The sequence below is a fragment of the Desmodus rotundus genome, chromosome 11 (genome assembly GCF_022682495.2).
Source record: "Desmodus rotundus isolate HL8 chromosome 11, HLdesRot8A.1, whole genome shotgun sequence".
Taxonomy (NCBI): Eukaryota; Metazoa; Chordata; class Mammalia; order Chiroptera; family Phyllostomidae; genus Desmodus; species Desmodus rotundus.
Genome location: NC_071397.1, coordinates 3124034 through 3142221, shown reverse-complemented (window position 1 = coordinate 3142221; position 18188 = coordinate 3124034). Strand labels below are relative to the sequence as shown.

The following is an 18188-nucleotide window of genomic DNA, read 5'->3' as shown; positions in this document are numbered from 1 at the left end:
GCACTCTCAACACCCAAAGCCCCAGCCTTCGGTCTATGAAAGTGGGGACAGACCCTGCCTCCCACAAAGGGCTGTGTGCACCCAAAGCCACACGCACGCAGAGCAGCCAGTCGAAGACCTGGCTTACGGCAGATGCCCCCTACTAGGTTAGTTTGCTTTTCACACCCGCCCGTTGTCTGCATTGCTCTAGCCTGGTAAAGCTCACTTTTACAGTTTAAAAAAATCATCTTACTCACACTTATTTATTTATCCTCACCCAAGGACATTTTTTCATTGACTTCAGAGAGGAAGGGAGAGAGAGAAACCTCGATCCGTTGCCTCCTGTGCGTGCCAGGACAGGGAATCGAACCCGCAACCCTTCAGCCATGGGATGATGCTCTACCCAACTCAGCCACACCAGCCAGGGCTACTTACGCTTATTTTTTTGACGGGTAAAACATCCACACAATTCAAAATTCCAAAGACACAAAAGTTTACTCACAGAAACTCTTCTTCCTGCCTGTCCCCCAGGTCCTAGATTTTCCCTCCGGAAGAAACCAACCTAACTGGTTTCTCCAGTGTCCTTCTAGGTCTATTCATTTCCGTGTCCCCAGATATGCGGAAGTACCTGCCTCCCACACTGACGGGTGTGGTCCGTTTTCTGTTTAATGATACACCTTAGAATTCTTCCTACAGAAAAGAACTTCTCAAAAAAATGACCAAAGCGCACATATGCAGGACCCATGGGCGTGGACCATGGTGTGGGGACTGCCTGTGGGGGAGAGGGGCAGGCTGGGGGGGGGGTGCCCAGGGGGAAACACTGGGACGACTGTAACAGCATAAACAATAAAACGCTTAACAGGAAAAAACAGAAAAAAAATAATTTAAAAAAGGGAACTCTTTTTAAATGGATGGGGCATAGTCTCACCCAATGTATGGCTGTACGGTAATGTACGTGCCCAGTGCCACGGTGCCCACGTGTGGAATTCCACCTTTTCTCATGCTAAACGGTGCTGCGACGATACTGTTCTACAGCAGCTTTGTTCACGTGTGCGAGTCCATCTGCAGGGCAAGCCCTAGCTGTTTCTTGAAAGTTCTTCCAGGCACAGAACCCGGAGTCAGCAGCAGGAGGGTTGTGTGATGCCACCTCCCACCCACGTCTGATTTTGCTAAAGGCCTTAACGACACGGGGCAGCTGCCATCTGTCCCAGTCAGCTCGCTCCCATTTGCAGAGAGCACCAACTTAAAACATTCGTCTCTTTACAGACTTAAACCTCTTTTTCTAACCTCAGCCCAGGGCCCCACTGCTTCCCCAGAGCACCTCCTCCTCCACAGGGAAGGCTTAGAAGCATTTGAGACAGCTCTTCTCTTCCTGGCCAGGCACTCCCTACCCCCAGGCTGCGCAGAAGGACAGATGGGCACCAGGTCCCGGAGCCTGGTTACCAGCCAGGTGACGGAGCACGAAGCTGGGCCAAGAGCAGACACACAGTAGGTCTCTGCTGATGTGCCTTCCTTTTCCTCTTCCACATTCATAAGAGAAAAGTAGGGCACTCAGGGTGAGGAAACGATCTCCGACATGGGGATGGGTCCCTATCCCAGGGATGGCTCCACCAGCCTTGGGCGCCTCCTCCAGGTCAGAGGGGGTGTATGTGGAATCACCATGCAGCCAGCATGAGGGCTGGAATCAAGCATGTTTTAGTTGCCTTTTTACCCACCCTCAACCCCACGCCAGGCTCAAGGTAAACAGGCAGGAGAGAGAGACAGAGAGGAAGGGGGAGGGGAAGTGGTTTCCATTTACATAGAGCCAGCAATGACGAAGCTGTGTTCCCAGGGCCACACAGGTGGAAGAGCTGAAAGGGAGGTGACGCCGTGTCCTCTGAAATGAAGTTGTCATCTACACTGTATTTCACGATCACCGTCACTGCCGGACTTCCAAAACCCCAGCTGGCCTATCCCACCCACATCTCCTGGCTGCCTGAGTCATGAGATTTTGCCGAAGGCCTTCTGAAATCACAGTAAACCGAGTTGAACACCCTGCTGCTTCTTTGCTAGGTTCCTTCCTGCCTGCCCCTGGACCCCTCTCGTGCCAACTACAAGGGGCCAGGAATAGGCCACGTTTGCACAGCCCTCTGGGTGGGTGGGAACTGTTCCATCCCAAGTAGAAAGTGTCTTTTGTTTTCTGCGAACTGCAGTAGCTAACTCAAGCCGAGAAGATCCTCGTTTATAGAGGAACGGGGAATAAACGGCAGTTTACGGACCACCTGCAATCCAGGACTGCGTCCTGCCTTGGTGGCCGCTCAGGGCCCGGAGGGAAGTGGCAGAGAAGGGTCCTGCTTGGACAGAGCCTGGCAGGTCCCCGCCCTAGCACTGCCAGCTCAGCGTGTCCAGGGCTCCCTGGGCCTGGGCTGTGGAGACGGGAGGAGCTGGATCACACCATCCCCCGTCCCTCCCCCCATGGCCCAGAACCAGCAGAGACCAGATATGGTCATTTCAGTCTAGACTAAGAGGAGCAGTCACAAGACAGATACCGCTCTGATCTGATTTTAAATTTCATGCAGTTCAACCATTTAGGCTTTAAAACCGATCTGATTAGGCTGCTTTCCCAGAAACCAGCTGCGTCTCGTGGGAGTGGCAGGGGGAGGGGCAGGTGGGGTGTGAAGGAAGGGCTCAGCTCGATGTTCTTTCTATTGGTTAGAATCAGCGTCATTTCTGGAGAGAGGTGGGAAGTGGCCACACTTTCACACTGTGCTTTGCACGAACTCAATTAGAGAACTCGTATTTGTGTTTGGTGAGGGAAGACCTGAAGGTTATCACAGTAATGGATTCATGTATTCAAAAAACGCTCGGAAATAGTCCATTTTCAGACAGCACTCAGGACTAGTCTATTTCAACTCCCCCCTACCAGGGCTGTGTACAACGTATTCGCCACACGTCTAAAAAGCCCCAGACACAAGCACTAGAGGTACCCCTGCTCGCTGCCTGTCTGGGACACAGACCCCTCGTTGCCCACAGGTGAGCAGCAGGAGGCGATGTTCCGTGCGCAGAGAGGCCTGTGTCCCCCACCGTAACCTGGCTGCCGGGGCAACTCAGACTGCACTGCCCATGTTTCCGTGGGCACTGGGGGCGGGGGGGGGGGCAGCTGATGGGTCCTCTGTGTGAACTGCGCCCCAGGAGGTGGGACACGTCAGAAGCACTAGCCAATACCAGAGAGCAGGAATCAGTCCGGCCAACCTGCCCATGAGCGAGGCCAATGTGGAGGAGGAAGGGAAAGGGACAGCCGTCCTTCTACCTTCTTTTGTGCGAGTGGGAACACCAGGGGCTGTTCCTGTGGCTCACCAGCAGCTGAATTTGGCTTCTGATGCCAGACACTCTCTCCCGCCCCCCTTTCTGCTGCCCGGGGTACTGCCAGCTCCTTAGACTCTCCCACCAGTGGAGACACACACCAGCCTCCTTGGGCCTGTGTCCTGCACACCTCCCCTCCGTGCACTCCTGTACTGGCGCAGACACACTCTGCTCTGCCCTGTTACTTCCCTGATTAGCTGTTTCACGGTGTATCCCCGAGATGCTACCGAACAACGAAGGGTGAAGATCTCGTTTCATACTGTGCTTCCTTTGGACCCCACGGGGTGCCTGGTGCAGAGTCGGCACACTGGAGTGCCCGGTGACAAACAGAAGCAGCTACCATGTGTTACATGCGCACGCCAGGCTGGTCACCTCCCTGAGACCGCAGACGGGAAAGGCAGCCAATGCCTCTGGCCCCATCTGGGTTCTCTAATTCCCCTTCCCTCCTCATCTGTATCTCTTCCCAGACTCCTGGGCTTGCGCGGCCAGCAACCTCCACACCCCACAACTACTAGCTGGCCCGTTCGACAGTCAGCCCTGCAGAGCCTCAGCTCGCTGCCAGGCAAATGTAGTACCCATTTTTTAGGTGAGGACATGGAAGCTCTACTCTGTTGACACATTCCCAACTCCCTGCTGGTGACACAGGTCTCACTTCCAGTGAGTGCCACAGGAGGCCAAGCCTGCTCCCTGGAGAACCCGAGCTTCCTGCTGCAGGGGGAGGGAGTCCAGGCGGCAGACCCTCTCCTCTGCCCAGCTGGCCTCGCTTGGACAGTGCTCCCCATTCCCAGGGGCACACGGCTGAAGAACTGAGCTTTAGCTTCCCCAGACGCCCGTGCCGAGGTCATCCGTCAGGTGACTGCTGATGTCACTCCGGCTGTGCAAGGAACCCTAAAGACTGCCGAGGGCTGCGCTCCAGGCCCGGAAACCACATAAGAATTCGTCACCATCTCTGTCCTCAGCCTCTTTAGCAGCAGACAGGCTCTCAGCCTAGAGAGGGCTTTGCTTCTGCATTGAAACAGGCTCACTGACCAGGGTCTCCCTCGGACTGAACCGCATAAGCCTCAGGAAGGACAAAGACGGATCGGAGTAAATTACTTGCCCTGATTTTCTAACCTCGTCTACGCTCTGAAGAGCGGGGCTGGACAGTGAGGGGAAGGCGGCAGGGGTGAATGAGCATCTGCAGTGGCCCGGGGCTGGCAGCTCTGCTAACGAGGAGGAGCCTCTTTCCCGCAGAGCAGAGCGTGCGGGCAGTCTCAGCTCCCTCTGCCTCATTCCGGGCGCAGGCTGTGAGCCTGTCAATTGTTCGATCCCCATCTGAATGCTCTTTACACCGTCACCTCTGCTCCCAGTCCCCCGCTTTCTGTCAGACTGGGAGACCACAGAACGCCGTCCTTCCACTAAAGCCCACGAGGTGTTTGTCCTGCTAGACGGGTGGAGTCAGGAAAGCCTCCCACCCCAGTCTAAGTCTCCAACTCCCTCCCTCCCTTCCCGCACCTCTCAGGTTGCTGATACAGGGCCTTGCTCCCAAAGCCCCTCTCACCCCCTGTCTACCAGCCGGCCGTTTCCCTGACCCAGAAGGCTCATGCCCCAGACCTTCACTACATCTTGACCGAGCGGTGTCCTACTTGTAAACAACACCTGCCAGATGACTTCCTCATGCTAGAACAGCAATCTGCAACTCAAAGCCCCAAGAAACTGCTGAAAGAAGAAAAAAAGTTGAGAGACCTAGATTCCAATTAACTTTATTATTGCTTGCCATAGAACTCTGGGTTGTGTGCCAAGTCCTGGCTTTAAAAAGTGGGACAAGAACCTAAAAGATTAATGAGGATTATGTATTTGGGTTCTAGTCCAATTTGCGCAATCTACCTTCTGTCCAGGAGTAGGCTCATGGAGTGGGGGGCGGGCGAGGAGGAAGCACACAGACCTCGGAAAGCCCTCAGTCACCGCGAACGCCAGGAACCAGCCTGGTGGCCCTGTGGTTCCTTTCACCACAACCATCCGAGAGGCCTCCCTTGGGCCCCGTTCTAAAGTCCGCACTGCACTCCAGCCCGCTGCACAGTTAGTCTGGCTCCGGAGTAAGTGAGCCCCTAGGCTTCCACTCGCAACCCACTTCCTTAGTAGTGTGGCCAGGGAAAGAAGCCCAACCTCCATGGGCTGCTCAGATTCTGCAGGGGAACACCTGCCTTGTGATATCAGGTCTGCCAGATGTGCAATTTTGGGCACCAAGTTATACAGATTTAAGATGTAAGACAAAAATCACATACGTAATACAAATACACTACCAGTACCCATCAGCTGTCCTGGGATCTCCTGCAGCTCCTAATTATCTCTGAACTCGTGAGATAGGATGAAGTTGGATAAATAAAGTTGAGAGTGTCCTCAAACTTCATTTTTTAAAAGAAGATTTTATTTATTTATAGAGATGGGAAGGGAGGGAGAAAGAGAGGGAGAGAAGCATCGATGTGCTGGAGAAACACGGATCGGTTGCCTCTTATATGCCCACAACCGGGGACCTGGCCCACAACCCAGGCAAGCACCCTGATTGGGAATCGAACCAGCGACCTTTCAGTTCGCAGGCTGGCACTCAATCCACTGAGCCACACCAGCCAGGGCCCAACCCTCATTTTAAAGCACTGGTTAAAGTCTTTCAGGTGAGCCTTACACAGGAGAGCATATACCAACTGCACTGATTCCGTTTTCATGAAGTCCTGGAAGAGGCTGCACCAACTTGCAGAGGCACCCATGTCGGAAGAGGGGTTCTGGTGGCGGGGGGTGGGGTGGGCAGGGGTGGGTTGGAATCCACTGGGAAGGCACAGGAAGGAACTTTCCAGGGTGTTGATAATATTTTGTATCTTGATAGGAATTTGGGTCACACAAATGTACATATTTATCAAAACTCCAGAAGTGGCAGACTTTGAGTTACGCATTTAACTCTGCATAAATTTACCACCCCCAAATAACTACAGAAACATACTGACTTTTAGTTAATGATACACACTGTAGAATGTTCAAGGATGAAATGTACTCATGTTTGCAAGTTATACTGAAATGCATAAAAAAGAACATGGGTTTTGAGGTGGGTGGAGCCATGGCGAGAATGAGATGGAGCAAGTGTAGCGCGATGCTGACTGCAGACCCTGGGCTCGAGGTGGGGGTTATAGGTATTCATTATTCAAGTCTCTCTCAAGTTTTCTGTAGGCTCAAAAATTTTCAGAATACTGGGGGAAAAAATCTCTTTCAGGATCAAATGTTCTTGAGAATAACATGATAAGCTCAACCTTGGTTTGAGTTTAACGGGGAGGCCGACTTCGCCATCCCCGAGCACAAGGTTGGGGGGGGGCGCGGGGAAGGGCCGCAGCACAGCTCTTCTGCCGGGGTGTGGCTCCCTCTGTTCCGGAGCCAGGTGCGCCCCAGTGTTGACGGTCTGGGTGTTCCTTCCAGGATGAGCAGACCCGCGACCCTGGTTCACATTAATGAGACTCAAAAGACACTAATCCCGCCATCAGTGAGTGTCTTTAGTTCGGTAGGCAGCACGCTGGAGTACTGGGCTGGTAGAATGCGCTTGTGTACCTTACGGTCTGGAAGCAATACAATGAGGCAAAGCCAGGCTCGGGCTACTGCGGGAGCAAGGGAAAGCTGCGTGGACTGTGTTGAGAGTTTATTGGATGGTCTCTTTCCTGCTTTAGGAGGCCACCTTTCTTGAAAATGGAATTCTGGGGCTCACAGAAAGGTAGGCTCCTCCTCGGAAAGCACCTCGGACCAACGACATGAACACTAGAGCCTTCGGACTGGTTTGGTCACGGGCTAGGCTCTGCCCGGGGGTCCTCTGCGCTGAGCACCCGCGGATGGCCTCCCAGCATTCAGTTCATGCCCACAGCCAGCCTGGGGAGCTAGGGTCCTCCCCCGCCACGGAAGAGAAACCCAAACGTCACGGAACGCCCGTGGTCACAGCACTAGATTTGTAAGCAGTGGCCTCCCCCTTACCTAGGGCCCAGCTTCTGCTCTATTAAAGCCCAGGCTACTATTTCAAACATATGGGATTGAGACCATTGAAAAGGCAGGGAATAATGGTGGAAAAAATGAGGCCTTTGGAGTAAGAAACTTGAGTTCAAAACCCACTTCATTAGTTGTGGAAACTTGGCCAAGTCGTTTAGTATTTTTTCAATTTCCTTTTCTATCAAGTGTGAAAAATTTCCTCCCTCATGGGATCACTGTTATGGACGAGTTTCCTTACCTCTCCTCCTCAGGCCTCCGTTTCTGCAGAGGCAGAACGCACACGCAAGCGCCGGGCTGCTGCACAGGCCTGACACACTGGCCCAGAGGCCGTGGCGCCGTGGCCGGTCTCGACGGAGCCTAATAAGCACTCGGTTTATTATGACAGGCGTTTGAGCAGGCTCTGCACTGCATAAAAGACACGGGGTCTCCGTGTGTTACCTCATTCCCTGAGTGACATCACCCTAGCAGTAAGGCAAGGTCCTCACCGCTGTGAGCACGGGTGGTGAGACTGCTCCTTCTCCCGAGGCAACGTCCGCCTGCCCCTGCTCCTGGGAGAGGTCCACGGCAGGAGGTACTAAGGCGCCTTTTTAAATTAAGTCCTTGGAAACCCAGGCCTGAGCCTAAAAGTCTTTAGCTTTCACTCTGTAACCCACTGGGCCAGCTGCAAGCCTTCCTTACACCGAGAAACAGCCGCGACCCCTGCGAAGCCACAGACGCTGGGTGAGCAGTCCACACAGTCCTGCCTCCCCTGCTCACTTTCGTTTACAGGTTACAGAGGGTGTGCGTTCATGACTCACACTGATCTAGTTCCAAAATAAACAGAATTCTACCTAAAAACAAGGGAATCAAAACCCAGGTTCCTCTGTGTCTGTGTTTTTCAAAGGACAGGCCGGAGGGAAAGGGCTTCCTCCGGGCAGAGAGTGTTTAGAGCCTGCTGAGTGAACAATAGCTCACTTCCGGGACACTCAGCGGGAGGCTGCTCCTCCGTTAGGGACAACTCGCGTTTCGGGGGAGGGAGATGCCGGCTCTCCACAGGGCGGCAGCTCCTTGGTGAGGACAAGAGCACAGTGCCGAAGGGTCTCCACTCGGGCCTACTCCTCCCAGGACAGAGGCGATGCCTGGAGGCGCCAGCAGGGCGGGGTCAGCAGGTGGGCAGGGACCGTGGAGCCTGCACAGTCATCTGTAACAGGTACAGCAGCACCTATCCCAAGTCTGTTGATGACCTCTGCTTACTTAACTGACCTACCAATTAGCTGACCACACGCTGTCCAGCCCCTGGGAAGGCGGCACCAACTGGAGCTGGTGTGCACCGGCCCGCCCCTCACGCACTCCCGCGGGTCTTCTCCAGCCGCCCACTGAGTGTGCTTACCAAGACGCCGTTGGGATCACTTCCCAACTGCGTAAGACGGGAGTATTTGTTGAGGAAAACAGGAAATTTAGTTGAACGTTACGTAAGTGATGGAACAAGAGTAAAAAGAGCTGTTTCTGTGACAATCAAGTAGATGCTTTGAAGAGACTTAATCACAGGATCATTTTTTAAAAATGTGCTCGTAAGTGTCAGAGAAGTTTAAAAAATTCTAAAAGGATTCTGTACTTAGGTTGCACCACAAGTGGCGAAATTCTTGCTTCACTTTCAAGAAGTCAAACTGGAAGCTTAAGTCCCTGATGTCTGTGGACGCGGCACATGTTACAGAGAGGGACAAGGTCGCGATCAGGTAGTTCACACGGGCCCACTCCCCCCGTCTGTCTGGGGTTAAACTGAAATGTCTGCATTTGTTTTAAACACGCCCGCTCCCTTTAACAGGGTTTTGTAATGTACCAATAAACAAGCCCCACTGGCCGTATAGAAAGCCCTGGGGGGGCTGCAGGGCCTGACAGACCCTGTGCCTTATTAACACCGAGAGCTGTGGGCAGTAATTCTCAAACCACTGTATCAAGTCAGCCAGCCCCTGGAGACACAGAGCTGCTCTCTGCGCCGTTTCCTAAAAAGGCTCTCCACCGAGGGCTGGCAAACAATCCCTGGTGGCCCCCAGCAGCGAGGCTCCTGTTTGAGCAGCGCCTGGTGCTTCCACTGATCAGCGCCACGGTCAGGGCCAGCCAGCCAGGGTCCTGGGATGGTCTGGCTACAGACCAGAGGCATCAGCAAGTCACGGCTCTCACATTCTCTCAACTCAGGGGCGCCCTCACAAAAGTCAGCAGGGCATGAACAGGAACCCATCTCGAGCCGGGGGCACAGAGACAGAGGGTTAACCAAGTTAACCAAAAAGGCCTTTCCTCTCGCCACGGTCCCCTTACCTCCTCTGGCAGATCATGGTGCAGAGAGGCAAAGCAGCCGGAGTCCCCCAAGTCTCAGTTGTGTTCTGAAGCTCAAGGGCATCCAAGGGCATCCCAAAGGAATTGCCTGAGCTAGGAACTATTCTGTGCCTTGCCTCGCCCCACCGCCACCAGGGAGAACAAAAAATTATGGAATAGCATCCTCATGCCCCCCAAACATAATCACAGAGGACAAGGTTTGTGGAAATACTCCGTGGGAATGATGGGTACGTGGGGGATAATCATCTTCTGCGTAGGAAAGCAGAGCTCAGGAGTCCAGGCAGCAGAGCAGGGAGAGGCCTGATGATGGAGCCCTCGACTCACCCACCATCCCCACCAGCAGACACTCCTGCTGCGCTGAGATCCCAAGCCAGGCCTCAGCCTCCTCTTCACCCCCAAATTCTCACCCTGTAATTCCTTCCAGGGCCAGCGCAAGTCACCTGTGCTCTCCCACGCCCTGTGTGATCTAATGTAAAAACATTTCAGGGAAGGAACAAGGCTCAATCCTTGGTTTCTCCCTTTGGTAAAATGCACGAGCCACCTGAGGCTCATCTGTAAACTGGAGGAGCAACACCTGCTTTGCGGTCCGGTGTGGGGTTAAATGCGGCAACACGGGCAGTGGCTGGCTCAGTACGCACCTGCTAGGCACTGGTGCCGCCAGAGGCCTCTGACCACCTGCACGGAGCTTTGTTTTAGGGGCCTGCGGCACAGGGCCTGGCTGCACCAACGCAAATGTGCTCCACACACGTGGTCTGAGCTCGGCGCCGGCCCTCTGGTGTGCGAGCACCCCGCCTCCTGGGCTGCGTCTGTGCTTCCCACTGGTGCCCAGCAGGAACGGAGCACTGCGTGGGCTTATCCACACCCAGGGAAAAACACAGGAGGAGTTTAGTGACGGGTTACACCTTCACTGATTCTCAGGGAGGGGCTTGTTCACAGCACACACCTTTCCTGGGTCTGAGATTTTTCCCTAGGAGGACGTGGGAGGGGAAAGCGGTGGCTTTGCAGCAGATGTGTGGCTCTTCCCACGGAACTCCCTCCACTGCTTCCTCACTGCCCCACTGTGAAGCTTCTGTAGCGGCACCTTCCTTATCAGCTGTCTGACCTCGAGCACAAGGAATGTGCTCCTTCCTCTTTAGAAAAGGGGAAGTATTTCTTAAACTCCAGCAGTCCACCTTACAATACTATGATTTCAACAGTAACAAATGACCTGTCCACATGCCCAGCACCTGGCTTAGGACCTAGAGCTCGGCCGTGGACTCTGAGCCCCCAGGCAGCGTGCACCCAACGCCACCAGCCTCGCCTTTCCTGTGAAGCCACCATCCAGGTCAGTATTCCCAACAGCCCTGGTTCCTGCCTCTTTCTTGGCCTAATGTAGGCCAAGACTCAATGTCCCTGAAGTAACCCAATAGGTTCTGGGACCAGAGCTCAGGGGCGCCCTGGCTCCCTGGCTCAGAGGCTCCATGGCCTCAAGGGGGGAGGCCGTGGGCAGGGCCCAGCATCTGAAGAAACGCTCCAGGGAAGGGAGAGCCACCAGTCCCGCGTCTCGCCAGGCTGCAGGGCAGGGTCACGTGTCTTCTGGGATCCTGAGAAAACCCATTCCCTGTATGGGGCTAAACTTCACGTTCAAAAATACAGCCACACTGGACAGCCAGGAAGAATACAACCTTTACAGAGCAGTCGCAGCGAAGCCCGCCTGCCCCAGGAAGCCCCTGTGGACTTGCACTCTGGGGGGGCGTGTTGGCAAGGAAGCCTTGTGACGGCAATTACAGAGCACATGAACGTTCTCCGAAGAGCACCAAGAATGGCTGCGTGCAGGGACAGGAACGGCGGAAAAGCCAGCCACCCCGCGCTCTCCACTCTGCGAGGCCGCTGCCTTGCGGGTCCCTGGGCCACCCGGCCCGCAGACTATCTCCAGCCTCGCCCGCACCAAGCTTCCGAAGCACCCACAGCGCAGGAGTCTCAGCTGTTTGGCGAGTGCTTATCACTGCCAGGAACTGCTCCCCGGGGGCTTCGTGAGTGCGCCCGGGAGGCAGGGCCCTTCGGAACAGCAGTGGGCGCTACGGCCTCATGATGACTGGAGGGAAGGTCAGCCAGCACAGCCAGGGCCAGACCGGGTTTGTTAATGTTTGAGTGGACCCAGGGCAACCATTACTTTTAGTATTTCCAGTAATGTCAGAACAGCTGCATTGTTGCCTATTACTGGTTACGTCCGTCAGCCCGTTTCCCACTTTTGTTTGACAAGCAGCGAACACTTAAAGGGGCCTGTATGCTAATTTCAGGTACAGGAACACCGGGAAGACACTGGGCCGCTCTGTCCGTCCTCCAGGGTCCCGGGAGAGGAGGAGCGAGGGAGGGGCAGAGAGGGGCTCGGGCGCGCCAGTCCCCTAGGTCTGCGGGACAGAGGAAAGGGGTGAAGGGGAAGCTTGCTGAACTCTCAGGGGTTCCAGGTCGGGCTTGCTGCTAATGGAGGTACAGTCTTCCAAGACTCTACCTCTGGCCGAATCGAACATTTGAGCAACAGAAGAACTGGGGTAGAGGAAGTGTCAGTTCAGACCGAAAGGAGGGTGCGGCTCACCGATGCCGTGGTCAATACGGAATTTGTTTTTCTCAATTATCTCTGAGCCCAGGCCGTGTATGTGAGTGAACGCACACCAGCATCTCAAATATGCTCCTTCCCACATGGCTGAAAATAAACAGGATGGGTCAAGTCAAAACTGTTGGGAACAAAGTCCCTAACCTCCGTTTGCTCCCAGAAGTGGGAGTAAGTGAGCACAGCTGGTACAGGGATCAACAAACTCAGACACCAGGCTCTCGTGCCCGTGTCGGTGGACACAGCACAGGAAGGCGGGGTCCGCCTGAGGCTGCCCTACCGATGGCCCAGACACGTCTGTTTGGCAGGTAGGGAAACTGAGGCTCACAGGGGTCAGATAACCTAACCAAGGCCATGAGACAGGCAGTACGGGTCTAACCCCTGCTTCCTGCCTCTCTGCTGAGCTCCCCACTGACTCTGCAGGTGGGACGCAGGGGGTGTGGAGCAGCCCTGGGTGAGGACACTTAGGCCTCCAGAGGGCGGACCCCTGCAGGACAAAGACCTGAGGTAAAGACGAGCTTTCTCACCCCCAGGTATCTGCATCGCTCCCACGTGCCTCTTTCAGGAAAATGGTCTCTGGGCAGGGCACTGCGCTGTCCCACCGGGCTGTGGTCCCTGAACTCAGCCAGTCTGTGAGCCACCTTCCCGCCCCAACTGGGTAACGGGGATGTTACAAGGCTGCCGACTTTTCACCATGGCAAATAAGGACTTCAAAATTAAAGGGACGCAGGTGTGCGGGGATCTCTGTGAGGACAGAACAGCTCTGCTTCTTGATGCGGGGGAGGGGCCGGCACACGAACCCACACAGAACCAAACGGCACAGAGCCACAGCGCACCGGTGCCCGAGAAACTGGCAAAACCGGAATAAGGTCTGCAGGTCACACCCATGCAATTTCCGGGTCTGAGACTGTCCGAGGGTCGTGTAACCTGTTACCACCGGCAGAAACTGGGCGAAGGGTACCGAATAAAGGACCCCTCTATATTATTTCTGCAACTTCCTGTGAATCTATAATTATTTCAAAATAAAAAATATGAATAAAGGAAAAGAATTTTAAGTTAACATGAAAACTACCCCTCCTGTTTTATAAAAGGACAACTGAAGTACACAGGACGGACACAATTAGAATGCACGCAGCCGGCAACCAAACACCCTCCAGCACCACCATGCCGCTCCTCATTGCCTTAGCTCTCCCCTCTTCTCGCAGACCGGTCGAAACAGTGTTGATTGCCGCAGCAGGAGTGCGAGATCCTGGCTTCCCCCTCCTCACCAGCCTGGCATGCCCCCACAGCGTGCCAGCAGCCCCAGCCCAGGGAGGGACCAGAACACTGGGCAGGACGACAGTGCCGTGTGGGGCCGCGGGAAAGGGCACGTCTGGCTCTGCTGCCTTCTCCTCCGCTTACCAATGCCCAGACCCCCTGCTTTTCCATTCTTCTCCACCAGAGCAGAGAGAGCCTGCGTCAGCCGTTCACAGCCCCAGGTGTACTCACTCACTCCACTCTGTCCCCTCCCTGGCTCCACCCCTGAGACCCAGAGGCTCATCTCACAGCGCCCTCTCCCTTCCTCCTGCCACCACCCTTGGCAGCTGCTCTGTGACCCCTGAATACTTGCCTGCCACATCCCCTCCAGAACCAGGACCCCAGAAACAAGTCTGTCCAGATAAGTTCCCAGAGGGACAGTCTTGGTGCTCCTCCACGAGGTGGTGGGGCAGGGGTGCGTCAGAAAGCCCAAGGAGCCTCAGCCTGGGCCCACGGATGGGGGGTGTGGCAGAGGCTGCTGGCACCTGCCTACACCCTCTCGGCAGCCATTTGTGCGCCTGCCGCCGGACGGCGCTCAGCTGCACGCTCCTGCGACCCTGAGGGTTCTCCTGGGCCACCCAAGCCCTGGGTAGACTGGAAGTGTCAGGTGATCATGCCCGCCCCTCCTCCCACTCAAGGGGCAGGTAACTACCCCGACTGCCTCCCGGGTCGGACGGGAAGACAGGCCCAGCGGGCCTGAGCCCGGGCCCACAGTGCCAACCCCTGCTAACAAAGCCTTTGGGGCCTCGCTTCCCTTCTCACTCCCCCGCTCCTCTGCCAGTGCTTCCAGGGCTCACCCCCTGAAAAAACTATTTGCATCCGAATCCTGCTCTGGGCCGGGGAGGGGAGTGGCTCAATCTAAGTTAGATGGTCACAGGGGACCCCAACAATTAGCCAGTTAGAGCCAAACTTCAGATATGGATGAGTGCGTCTCTGGGTGTCTGAAGGATGGGTATCTACATAGCAGGCAACTGCCGACACCACAGGTGCTGTCGGCCACCAGACAGCTACTGGGGGAAGCCCATGAAAACTTGATTCGCCTGGGTAGCACTCATTACAGCCACTTACATAAACTGCTTCCATTTGCCTAATTACCACCAGCACAGTAACCACCACGGATATACTAAATGTGTCAGAGAAAACCTGCATTGCATTTTCCCTGATTGCCAGCGCCACCCGCTCTCAGCTCTGGTGTGTTCACGACTCCTGCTCACAGCCTGCTCACAGCCGGAGGAAGCACTGCTGGCTGGGACGAGGCTCTGGAAGCAGGGCAGTCAGTCTCCAGGGGCCAGGGAGCCACCTGCAGAGCTTGTTAGGACACTCGACACTCTGGTCACTGGGTCCCACCCTGGAGCCCTCATTCAGCAGGTCTGGGGGGCAGCCGGGAACTCGCATTTCTAACCAGTACCCCAGGGACGCTGGCGCGGCGGTCTGCAGTCACACTGTGCGGACCACCGCTGTGAAGTGCCACAAACGAGGGGAAAAGCCGACCACCAGGCTAAATTCTCCAGCTGGCATTTGCAATGTGAAAGGCTGACAGTCGGTTTCACGCAAACCGGAGAACCCTTCCAACGCTGTCGGTCGGTCACCAAACCCGAACCTGGCTGCGTAAGCTGGCGCTTTGAACCAGAAGAGGCAAACTGACGCTGTCACTCAAGCAAATCCCAGGACACCTGGCTTTGCTCTTTTATTCAGCAGCTGGGAGTGCCCACTCTGCCAAAGGCAGTGCCAGGCAGCAGAGGCTGGGGCACCGCCAAAGGTCCTGTGAGGCTCCGCCAGGTCACATTCTCTGTGGGCCTGTTTGCTGACCTGTAAAGGGTGCTCATGTTCAGGGAAGCGCCAAGCCCTGGTTTTACAATGAACCACGCAGCACTCCGAGCACACACGGCGCCCAGCTGGCTGGGTGGTGCGGTGAGAAACCTGGGCAAGATCCCGCTGCTGTGGTGAGCCGGCTGTGGGGGGTGGGGGGGAAGGTGAAGCCCTGGCAGCAGTCCTGAGCCCCGGACCCTCTGGGCCAGCCGGTCAAGTTCAGTGAATGTCCCCAGTTAAAGGTGCTGCCCAGGGAGTCAGTACTATGCCCAATGCCAACCAAAGCACGTAGAAGCGCCGAGCATGAAGTCCAGGTTCACAATCGGTGGTCTCTGATATGCTATGACTGACATTTAATCACTCCAACTGCTGAAGGGACCACTGGACGCCATGATAACCTCCTCCACCAGGGTTTTAAATGAGCCCTGTGCTAACAGCTCTCCTGCTCGGAATGCAAAGCAGGGTGCCAGCGGGGAGAGGCGGGCCGGCCACCCGTGAAGGGCAGCCACTGATGACTCCACTCTGTTTCCGAGGCCTGGCTTCTGAAAGCATCCCCCCACGTGTCCTCAGGCAGAGCAACGACCTTCCAGATTCCACAGGGAACCTGCAGGAAAGATTCTTGTTTTATTGTATTTTACAGACGGAGGAAGCGATACCCAAGGATGAGCAGTTTGCTCAAAATCGCCAACAGATCAACTGTGGAACTGGGAGGAGAGGGGAGGCTGTCTGATTTCTGACTGACCCGGCCTGACAACCTCTGGTCAGTAGGTGGCCAGGCTTGAGGAAGAAAAGAAGTCAGTGAAATCCGACATCTACCCACGTGTCAGCGTGGCGCCGAGGTCGTGCAGGTGGAAACGGAGCCCAGCAAGGGGGCTGCAAGGAGGGCACCACAGGCAGGACACACTTACTGCCTACGACCCCGAGTCCCCGACTAAGCCAAGCAAATAAAAACGGAAGTCTTTGTCACATGAACAGCGAAGGCCCTCTCAGTCTCACGGAAGGCACACATGGAGGTAAATTTAGGAAGCTCTCTGTTGATCTAACCCGTACACTTAAGTAAAAAGAGTGAAGCGTGTCGTTAAGACAAGCCCCGAGTCCCGACTTGCAGTCTGCTGCCCCTACTCCTTGTACAGAATTCGGGAGCCGCCCTGACCCCCTTCAAGGAGGCTCCCCAAGCGAAGGAACTGTCCTGCACCCAGTAACTAGCACAGCGCCTGACACAGAGCTGCCACCTAACAGTCACCTGCTGATGAAGCGCGCAGGCCCAGCCAGCACTGGCAGGCGTGGCTGAGGCTCCAGGGAGGTGGCCAGGGCCTTTTCTCCTGTCACTCGAGGTGAGCTGGTCCCCAGGCCAACATTTTCCACCTGCTCGCAAGGTAATGAGCCCACGGGCTTGCTCTGGCCCATGAAAAGGGAACGTTCCCTTTATTTGGTTTAGCGTACCGCCTTCACGTTTTGGCCTCTGTGTTGTATCTCCTTGTGCTGGGATGTAGGAACGAGGCTGTGCTTAGCCACTCGGTCCTATGGTTTCCCAGGTACCGTACCAGCTCACAGCTCAGGCTTCCTGTCCTCAGTCATGGAGCCCCCACCGTGGTGACCGGACCGCCTCTTGACAAGTACACTGCAGGTTTGCGGTCTGCTTTTCCTTTTGTAGCTCAACACCGAAGAAACAGAGACACAATGATCATATTACATGAAGTTTATCAGCACATGATGCAATGGTACTGGCCCGGGTGATGCTAAAGCCTGCGAAGGCTTGGAAATGTATTTTGATACAAGTAGGAAGCATTGTCTGAACTAAATCGAGTAAAGGGCACAGCCGCAAGCTTGGTAGGGGACACGGTGCTGTCCAAATGCAGAGAGCGTCATTTACAAACTGGGTGGGGACCCAGCAAACGCTGCTCTGTGGAATGACTGACCAAAGCAACTGCGCGTTTAACTCTGCTGACGGTTCCAAGTGAAGCACTTAGTGGAGCTCTCTCCCCAGAAGGGGCCCGAGCAGGCACAGCACCCAGTCTGCTCAGGTCCGTCTGGACAAGTGAGCCCCTCCCAGAACACACAGAGACGTCAACCCCTCTCTGTGTTAGGGCCAACAGACTCGCTCTTCAATCATGAGATCAGTCCCTTCTCATCCTCAAGGGTCTGAAGATTTCGTATTGCAGTCTTTGTCAGCAGTGAAGCAAGTGCATCCATCACTAGGCTCTGGCCTTAGAAGCTGGCAGTTCCCGAGCTGTGGCCCAGCATGAAAAAAGGCCGAGTCTAACTGAACCTTCAGGGGGAATTTGGCACAGAGAAACAGCATGATCTGCACCGGCGCAAGGCCAGACCTCTGGGTTAACACTCAACAGGGGAGACTCATCAAGGACCTTGTTTCTGGATCGGCAGCGATATTTCTAATTTAAAAAAAAAAACGGGCTTTGGAAAACTTCCTCTAGCCAAGTCCGTTCTGCCAGCACCATACACGTCAGAGACGCTAACTCTCCTGCTCCATCGGATGAGGGCCCGCAAAGCCTGCAGCTGGCTTTAAACACAGACCCAGCGCAGGATTTGCTTAGTTATGCATTCACTCCGCCACAGCCACGTCCCCCCGGAGACCCACCGGCACAGAGGGAGCTGCCCCGGCAGGGGCTGGCCGCTTCGCTGCACTCTACCGTGTCTGCGTGGGTTCCTTTCTCCTCTCATCTCATTTAAAAGATCAGGGGCCAAGAAATGGCCAAACCTATCTCTGTTCTTGACTGAAATATACGACACTGGACGGCAGACAGAGTTGTACCACTTCCAAGAGGACTTCTATTTTCAATATTCTTTATAGACGTTGAAGTGTTCATGTGCGGGGAGTGGGGCAGGCAGTAAATGGAGTTAG

The 18188-nt window shown here is 55.1% G+C and overlaps 1 protein-coding gene across 10 annotated transcripts in view; it reads right to left on the bottom strand.

The window, feature by feature from the left end:
* Positions 1-18188, bottom strand: part of ANKS1A (ankyrin repeat and sterile alpha motif domain containing 1A) — a 177987-nt gene that overhangs the window by 32927 nt on the left and 126872 nt on the right. Inside the window, exon 1 of one of the 10 annotated variants that reach the window (XM_045193203.2) lies at positions 482-567. The exons of 8 other annotated variants lie outside the window; for them this stretch is intronic. The gene's annotated coding sequence lies outside the window, so the exon portion shown is untranslated. Of the gene's footprint in view, positions 1-414; positions 568-18188 lie in introns of those variants that run through there. One more of the 10 variants, XM_045193204.3, reaches the window with a different exon arrangement.